This window comes from Mesoplodon densirostris, chromosome X, assembly GCF_025265405.1.
Source record: "Mesoplodon densirostris isolate mMesDen1 chromosome X, mMesDen1 primary haplotype, whole genome shotgun sequence".
Classification (NCBI taxonomy): domain Eukaryota; kingdom Metazoa; phylum Chordata; class Mammalia; order Artiodactyla; family Ziphiidae; genus Mesoplodon; species Mesoplodon densirostris.
The window spans coordinates 101,257,138-101,266,196 of NC_082681.1; positions in this window are offsets into that span (position 1 = coordinate 101,257,138).

Genomic DNA, 9,059 nt, shown 5'->3' on the forward strand with positions numbered 1-9,059 from the left:
ACAAAATCTTAAAAGAAGCCAGATGGGAAAAAAAAAAACCTTACCTATAGAGGAGCAAAAATAAGAATCACATTGGATTTCCCTTCAGAAACCAAGCAAACAAGAAGAGAGAAGGATTGAGTGAAATATTTAGGTGTTGAAAGAAAAAACCACCAACCTACAATTTGGTATCCAGCCAAATTATCCTTCAAATGTGAAGGAGTAATAAACACTTTCTCAGACAAAGAAAATTGAGAGGATTTGTTGCCAGTAGATCTGCCTTGCAAGAAATGTTAAAATTAAATTCTTCAGAAAGCAGGAAAATAACACAGTTTAGAAACTTGAAAGAAAGAAAGAAAGAAAGAGAGGGAGGGCATTAGCAAAGGAATAAATGGGGAATTCCCTGGTGGTCCAGTGGTTAGGACTCTGTGCTTTCACTGATGAGGGCCTGGGTTCGATCCCTGGTCGGGGAACTAAGATCCTGCAAGCCGTGTGGCACAGCCCAAAAAAAAAGAAAAAAGAAAAAAAAAAAAAAAGAAAAGAAAAGGAATAAATGAAGGTAAAATAAGATATTTTATTTTTCTTATTCTTAATTGACCTAACAGATAACAGTTTCTTCAAAATAATAATAGCAACGTTAGCAGTAATAGCAATACTTAATAAGCGTGATAGCTAAAGGATAAGTGAAATGAATGACAGCAATATTATAAGGAACAGGGCAGGGGGGAATTGGGACTGCTCTGTTATAAGGTGCTTGCACTACTCATGAAGTGGTATAGTGTTATTTGAAAGTGAACTTGGACTAGTTGTAAATGTATATTGCAAACTCTAGGGCAACCACTAAAAAAAAAGTATAACTGATATGCTGAGAGGAGAGAATATGGAGTCACATATAAAATGTTCAGTTAAAATGAGAGAAGGCAACACCCCCATGTTCATTGCAGCATTATTTACAGTAGCCAAAATATGGAAACAACCTATGTGTCCATCAACAGAAGAATAGATAAAGAAAATGTGGTATATACATATACAATGGACTATTCAGCCATAAAAAAGAATGAAATCTTGGCATTTGCAAAAACATGGATGGCCTTGAGGGTATTATGCTAAGTGAAATAAGTCAGACAAAGACAAATACAGTATGATCTCACTTATATGTGGAATCTTTAAAAAATAAAACCATGCTCGTAGGTACAGGAACAGATTGGTGGTTGCCAGAGATGGCGGGGGCCAGTGTGGGGGTGGCTGGTGGTAGGTGGGCAAATGGGTGAAGGGCATCAAAAGGTACAAACTTCCAGTTATAAAATAAGTAAGTCATGGGGATGTAATATACAGCATGGTGACTATAGTTAATAATACTGTATTGCAATATTCGAAGCTTGCTGGGAGAGCAGATCTTAAAAGTCCTTATCGCAAGAAAAAAATTTTTTCTGTAACTAAGTATGGTGACAGATGTTAACTAGACTTATTGTGGTGATCTTTTTGCAATATATACAAATATCAAATCATGTTGCACACCTGAAACTAATATAATGTTGTATGTCAGTTATATCTCATAAAAAGAAAAAAGGCAGAAAAAGAGAAGACAAAACACACACACACACACACACAAAACAAGGACAATGAGTAGAAAACAGGAATAAATATTAATCTAACCATATCAATAATCACTTTAAAACATCAGTGGTCTAAATACACCAAATAAGGGACTTCCCTGGTGGCTCAGTGGTTAAGAATCCACCTGCCAATGCAGGGGACACGGGTTCGAGCCCTGATCTGGGAAGATCCCACATGCCATGGAGCAACTAAGCCCGTGCACCACAACTACTGAGCCTGCGCTCTAGAGCCCGTGTGCCACAACTACTGAAGTCTGTGTGCCTAGAGCCTGTCCTCCACAACAAGAGAAGTCACTGCAATGAGAAGCCCGTGCACCACAACAAAGAGTATCCCCACTCGCCGCAACTAGGGAAAGCCCGTGCACAGCAATGAAGACCTAACGCAGCCAAAAAAAAAAAAAAAAAGTATATATATGGATGGCAAAAAACACTTGAAAAGATGCTCAATATCATCATTACCATTAGGGAAATTCAAATTAGAACATGAGAAAACACTACATATCTTTTTTTTTTTAATATTTATTTGTTATTTATTTGGCTGCGCCGGGTCTTAGTTGTGGCACGCAGGATCTTTTAGTTGCAGCATGCGGGATCTCTAGTTGCAGCATGAGAACTCTTAGTTGCAGCATGTGGGATCTAGTTCCCTGACCAGGGATTGAACCCGGGCCCCCTGTATTGGGAGTGCAGAGTCTTAACCACTGCGCCAGCAGGGAAGTCCCCCAGCTGCTTTTTTAATGTCTCCAGGTGGATGCTTCACAGGCACCTAAAAAATCGCATGCTTAAAACTGAGTTCTCAATAGTCTTTTACGGTAAATCTATTCTTCCAAATTATTCAAGCCAAAAACCTTGTGATCAACAAATTCTGATGCCTCTACCTTCAATATAAACCCAGAATTCAGCCACTTCTGACCACCCACACTGCCAATACACTATTCCATAGCACCCTGTGGCAGAGATTGCTAGCTGCTCACCTAAGCCAGGCTTTCCGCTTCTTCTTGGGGACACATTTCCCAGCCTCCCTTGCAGTTAGGTATGGCCAGACAATGAAATTATAAACAACGGAATGTGAGAACAAATTTCATGTTTCACTTTTAGCCTGACCATGTAAAACTCCCAAGCATACTCCTATATTCTTTCTCCCCTTCCAGCTTGCTACAATAGAGATTGCTCTCTACCTTACCCCTACGGATGACCTTGGTAGCCATGTGCTGAAGATAGCGAAGTCCTGTCAGCCTAGGTTTCTGAATGACTGCATGGAGAACTGTCCCAGTGACCTGTTCACCTACCCAGTACTCTAAGATGAGCAATAAAGAAATTTGTTTGTTTGAGCCAGTGGGCAATGGGAAACTGATATTGGAGGATGGAAAGATGGAGAGTCTTATTAAATGGCAGCAAAATGCTTGATTAAGGTAACACCTGTATTAAAAAGAAGTGCGGGGGCTTCCCTGGTGGTGCAGTGGTTAAGAATCCGCCTGCCAATGCAGGGGACATGGGTTTGAGCCCTGGTCCGGGAAGATCCCACATGCCACGGAGCAACTAAGCCCGTGTGCCACAGCTACTGAGCCCGCGTGCCACAACTACTGAAACTTGCGTGCCTAGAGCCTGTGCTCTGCAACAAGAGAAGCCACCGCAATGAGAAGCCCACGCACTGCAACGAAGAGTAGCCCCCGCTCGTCACAACTAGAGAAGACCCACACGCAGCAAAAAAAAACCAATGTAGCCAAAAATAAATTAATTAAAAAAAAAAAAAAGAAGTCAGGCCAAGGGCCTCCTGAGCCGATGGCTTTAGGGAAACAGGATGGAAAGCAATGTTAATAGTGTGTATTGATGGTTACTTGCTGTGTTTAACAAGGTATTATTACAAGAAAGGGAAAAGCTCAGGCCAGAATTGGCGGATTCAAGGGCAAAAAGGAAAAGAGATAAGAAATTGGGGAATACAGGGCTAGAAAAGCTCCTGTTTTTGAATCCCAAAAAACAAGAGAGAAGATCGAAAAAGGCTTTGTGTGACAGAGTGTAAAGGACGGGCGCTATCAGGACATGCTGGTGGCCTTGCACATCTCCATATAGGCCACATAAGCAAGGCCTGTGAGCAGTCTGACCGGACTTGGCAGAAGGCTCTGTGATTCCTCCTGGAACAGGGGGACATAAGGATGGGAGGGGCTGCCAGACAGTTTCTGCCCACTATCTTGTGGGAGAGTGCCACAAGGCCATTTCTCACCCATCTCCCTTGTTCTGGGGAGGGCAACACTTTCTACCCTCCCCACTGTTCCACTATGGTTCAGCTGCTGGCTTCCATGGCTGTCTAGAAAACTGCTTGGCTGTAGTTTAGAATTGGCTTCTCCCCAGCAGAATGACTTAGCAGGCCAGTGGTCTGTCATTTGGCTCCTTGTATTCAGCATTACGCTGTGGAACTAGGGACATGGGGAGCGGAGACCATGCTGATCTCGCTTATGTGGTCTCTGTAATATACAATCTAAATGCATTTGGCCTCATTATCTTTTACCAGCCTAACAGCTGCAATAGTATCAGCCACCAGGCCGCAGCTTAGGGACTGCTTGAGCACTTGACACAAAGGCACATTAAAACTCCTCACTTAAAAAAAAAAAAAAAAAGACTCCTCAGTTAAACAGAGGGACTCTGCCCTGAAGCAAAAATCAGACTGAGTATAAAATAGATAACCAGGGCTTCCCCGGTGGCGCAGTGGTTGAGAGTCCGCCTGCCGATGCAGGGGATACAGGTTCGTGCCCCAGTCCGGGAGGATCCCACATGCCGCGGGGCAGCTGGGCCCGTGAGCCACGGCCGCTGAGCCTGCGCGTCCGGAGCCTGTGCTCCGCAACGAGAGAGGCCACAACAGTGAGAAGCCCGCGTACCGCAAACAAACAAACAAAAGATAACCAACAAGGACCTACTGTATAGCACAGGGAACTATACTCAATGTTTTGCAATAACCTATAAAAATATATATACATGTATAACTGAATCACTTTGCTCTACACCTGAAATTAACACAACATTGTAAATCAACTATATTTCAATTAAAAAATTCTTTTTTTAAGTCAGATTGAGGGTGGTGGTGTCCTTCATTCTTTTTTTTTTTTTTTTGCGGTACGCGGGCCTCCCACCGCTGTGGCCTCTCCCGTTGCGGAGCACAGGCTCCGGACGCACAGACCCAGCGGCCATGGCTCACGGGCCCAGCCGCTCCGCGGCATGTGGGATCTTCCCGGACCGGGGCACGAACCCGTGTCCCCTGCATCGGCAGGCGGACTCTCAACCACTGCGCCACCAGGGAAGCCCCGTCCTTCATTCTTATCTGAGCCTGTTGTTTGAGACGGCAGCAAGATAGCCACCATTCATCTGAAAAGGGAAAAGCATGGGAAGAAGGAGGCAAATACATAAAGCAGACTTAGCTATGTCTAGGAAAGAACTTTGAATATGGTTACAGAATGGGAAACTGCCTAGAAGCAAAAAGATCAGAGGCCTACCCAGGTTTGAGGGAATTGAATTGCCAAAGAAACCAAGAGCCCAGTCTGGAAAAGCTTGGAGGTTTAAAACAACCCTTGGGCAGGAGTGAGCTGGAAAGCTGATGTACTCTCCAATCTCCATCATTGTCTCTGACCCCATATCCCACTTGCCCCCCTCACTCTGTATTCCAGCCAACCAGCCTTTGGACCATTCCTTCAACACGATAAGCATATTCTCACCTCAGATCTTAGGCCTTTGTTGTTTCCCCTGCCTGAAAAAAATTTTTTTTCCAGATATTGACATGGCCACGTACACCGTGGATCCCAGCCCCAGGTATGCCTAGGGGTAATCGAAAGAAACCCCTAGGTCTAGCTTTTCTCCTGCAGATGCCACTCCCACTGGCACAGGGTCCATTGTTAGTGGCATAAAACAAAAGCTATGGGTAACCTAATCGCTCTGCCCCGGCGTCAAGCAAGGACTTCAGAGCCCCCCAAAAGTAACTACAGTAAGTTCCCTATATACGAACCTTTAAGTTGCGAACTTTCAAAGATGCAAACGTGCATTCGCAGGTTAATTCACGTGTCTGGCGTACATTGTCACGTGCATGCATCCTCTACAAGTGGTTGTGCTTTTGTGCACTTTACTGTACAGTGCTGTATAGAGTACAGTAGTACAGTAGCTTTATTTCAAGCCCGGGATGTCCAGAAGCAAGCATAAAAGCAGCGGTGATGTAGCTGATACTAAGAAGTGCTAGCTGTTTATTGTACTACTGTACTTTTCAAGGTACTGTACTGTAAGATTAAAAATGTTTATTTTTTGTTTGTTTTTTATGTATTATTTGTGTAGAAGGTATTATAAACCTATTACAGTACAGTCCTATATAGCCGATTGTGTTAGTTGGGTACCTAGGCTAATTTTGCTGGACTTACAAACGCGCTCTCGGAACAGAACTCGTTTGTCAGTAGTGGACTTACTGTAATTATTTCCTGGAGTAGTTAGGGGCTGTCCCACAGGCCCAGGAACAAGCCCATATCAACAGTCTCTTTGAGACTGCTCTCAGGGGACACCACAGACATTGCTGCCACGCTGAAGGCACACCTTTGGTGTCTCCTGCGACATTACAGTTAGTCCTGCCCTGGTAGCCCCATGGACAGTAGGGTGCAGAAGATGCCTGGTGGTTTGTGGGGTGTTTGGGGTGAACAGCTAGCTTTCTCCCCACTGGGTTATCCTCTGCTAAAGGGGCCCAGGGCAGTGCCAGATGGGAAATGTAGGCTAAGGCAGCTCTACTGAGTCCTGTAGTGAGAAGGGCATTGGCACCCTCCTAGTACTCTTGCCTTTTAGGTGCTCTGAGATCCAATTTCCAATGTGGGGAGGTTTCCCCAAACAAACAAGCAATTCTCGGACACCAGCAGGTTGTCCAAGAATGCAACTCAGGTCATCTCAGTTCTGACACCATCTACCCAGAGATAGCATCAGATTCCACAGGTTGACGGTTCAGTCCTACAGGACTGCCTCCCACCCACCCCCACTTCAGATGCCAGGCACAAGCCCGGGCTGTTACCCGTGCTTCTGACAAACTGGCTATAGATTGGAGGTTCCCACCATGCCCTCCTTGGCAGCTCAGTTCAGACACCGGTCCCAAGTCTAGGTTGTGACCTGTACTTCGGACCAACTGGCTTGGTTCCAAAAACCCCCTCCTTGGGTTCGATTAATTTGCTATAGGGCAGCTCACAGAATTCAGAGGAACATTTTACTCACTAGATCACTGGTTTATTATAAAAGGCTACAACTCAGGAAGCCAGATGGAGGAGATGCATAGAGCAAGGTGTGGGGAAAGGGTGCAGAGCTTGCATGCCCTCCCTGGGCTCAGCACTCTCCCCACGTCTTCACATGTACACCAACCCGGAAGCTCTCTGAACCCTGTACTTTTAGGTGTTTATGCAGGCTTCGTTACACAGGCACCAACTGGCCATTGGTGATGGATTCAATTTCCAGCTCCCTTCTCCTCCCCTGATGTCAGGAAGTGGGACTGAAAGTTCCAACCCTCTGATCAAAAAGTTGGTCCCCCTGGCAACCAACCCCCATTCTTAGGTACAAAAGCCACATCATTAACATAATAAAAGACACCTTTGTGGCTCTCATCACTTAGGAAGTTCCAAAGGTTTTAGTAACTGCCAGAATTGGGGACCAAAGATATCTATTTCTTATTATAGGTCACAGTATCACAGTCCACTCCCTGGTCTTCAGATATGGATCCCTACAACAAAACAATCATAAAAGTCAAAAGATACCGGCCCATTACTAGAATCCCATTCAGTCATTAATAAATATCCAATCCAGCATCAGATCGTATGAAAAAGTCTCACAGGGAGAGGCCACTCAGGTTTGCAAGCTTCAATTTGATCTTGTCAGGTTCCAAAAGTAGGAGTGGTGTCAGCAGTATATGGCTTCATCCTTTCAGGCATCTGGTATGAGACAATATCACCTCTTGCTCTGAGCCTCTTTTGAGATGTTAACATAATATTGGATGTCCCTCATTACATAACCCATTTATTTAGTCATTCCCTTACCCTCAGCTACTATTTTTTCCTTCTCTCCATTTATATCCAAATTTTCCTATCTTTGGAAGGGACATTAGGTTCGGTCACGGTGCTCGTCTAGATCGCAGGCAGCAATACTAGCCTAGGAAGCGCCTCCCCCTCAGTGCACATCTAATCAGATAAAGTTACACAGGCACAGAACTAGCGGGCTATCTTTACCTCCAGGCAATATAGCTGCACTCACTATGAATCCCAATTTTGTCAGATGGGGTGAAGGCACATCCTGCCCCATCAGGCCCTCAGGAATTCTGACACAGAGGTTAAAAACACTGTTAACAATTTCTTGCTCAGGAATCATCCCTGTTTCCAGCCCTGGTCCTATGACCCCTACATCAAGTGGGAAGAAAAAAAAGCTGAAGTGATGTGGGGAGAAAAAATACCAGCACCTTCCCCTTCCCCCCAGATCCACCAGAAAAAGAGAAATCTACCCAGTGAGGAAAGCCCCACTCATGTGAGTGGTGAAGGCGTGGAAGCCAGCCCTTCAGGCTTCTATCCCCCGTTATAGACCACCTCTGTTCTAACTGCCCCTTTCGACTCTCTATCAAACTCTGAGGAGGACACCTCGCTGTCCATCCTTGGACATTATGAGCTGGTGAAGTGTGCTCCTTGGTCTGAAGAAACGATGCTCGGATGTCCAAATTGGTGCGCTACCTTGTGTTCGGGTTCTTTCTTGACACCCTGAGCATTTGCATCTACCACCGGGTATGCACAGCCCAGGCCAGAGTCAGCATCGTGCCTGTCAGGACCCATTTGGAGCCCCCAGCGCTTCCAGCCTCAGCCTCACTTGCCAGCTATGGTCAAGGCCTTCCCACCAGAATCTGCCACGCAGCCCTCCGCACTCTCTGTCTCTCTTGCTGATAGAACAGCTCTTATTGGCATCTTGCGCCTCTGAGGGAACAAGAAGACTTCACGCAGATCCAGACCATCTCTGTGTTGCTGCAGCGTCCCCATGTCCACTCATCTCACAGACCCAGGTGGCCACCTCCAGCGAGCACACAGGGATGAATATCTGCTTGTTGATTCCAGTCACCTCCCAAACCTGGAAGGGGGTTCTTCCGACAAGCATCGACATGTCCTCCTTTAATGCACCCCTCAAATTCCCATAGTGATTTCCATACGGGCATCCCTTTAATAGGCTAGGTTTCCATTGCCCTGTCTGACTGTATGGCCGGCCATTGGCTGCTGCCCATGAGTCAGTAAAAAACCAAAGACAACATTGTTCAATTCTTCCATCACTGCTTCCCACCGAACTGATTTGTTTTTACCTTTTTCGATCAAGGATATTGTCCATTTACTGTGGAACTGCTGTCCACAAACCAAGCAGCTCTTTCTCTGTCAGTTGAGAGCTGTTTACAGGGCACTGTCCAAGTGATGACAGAATCCAGCAGCTCCTCACACAGTT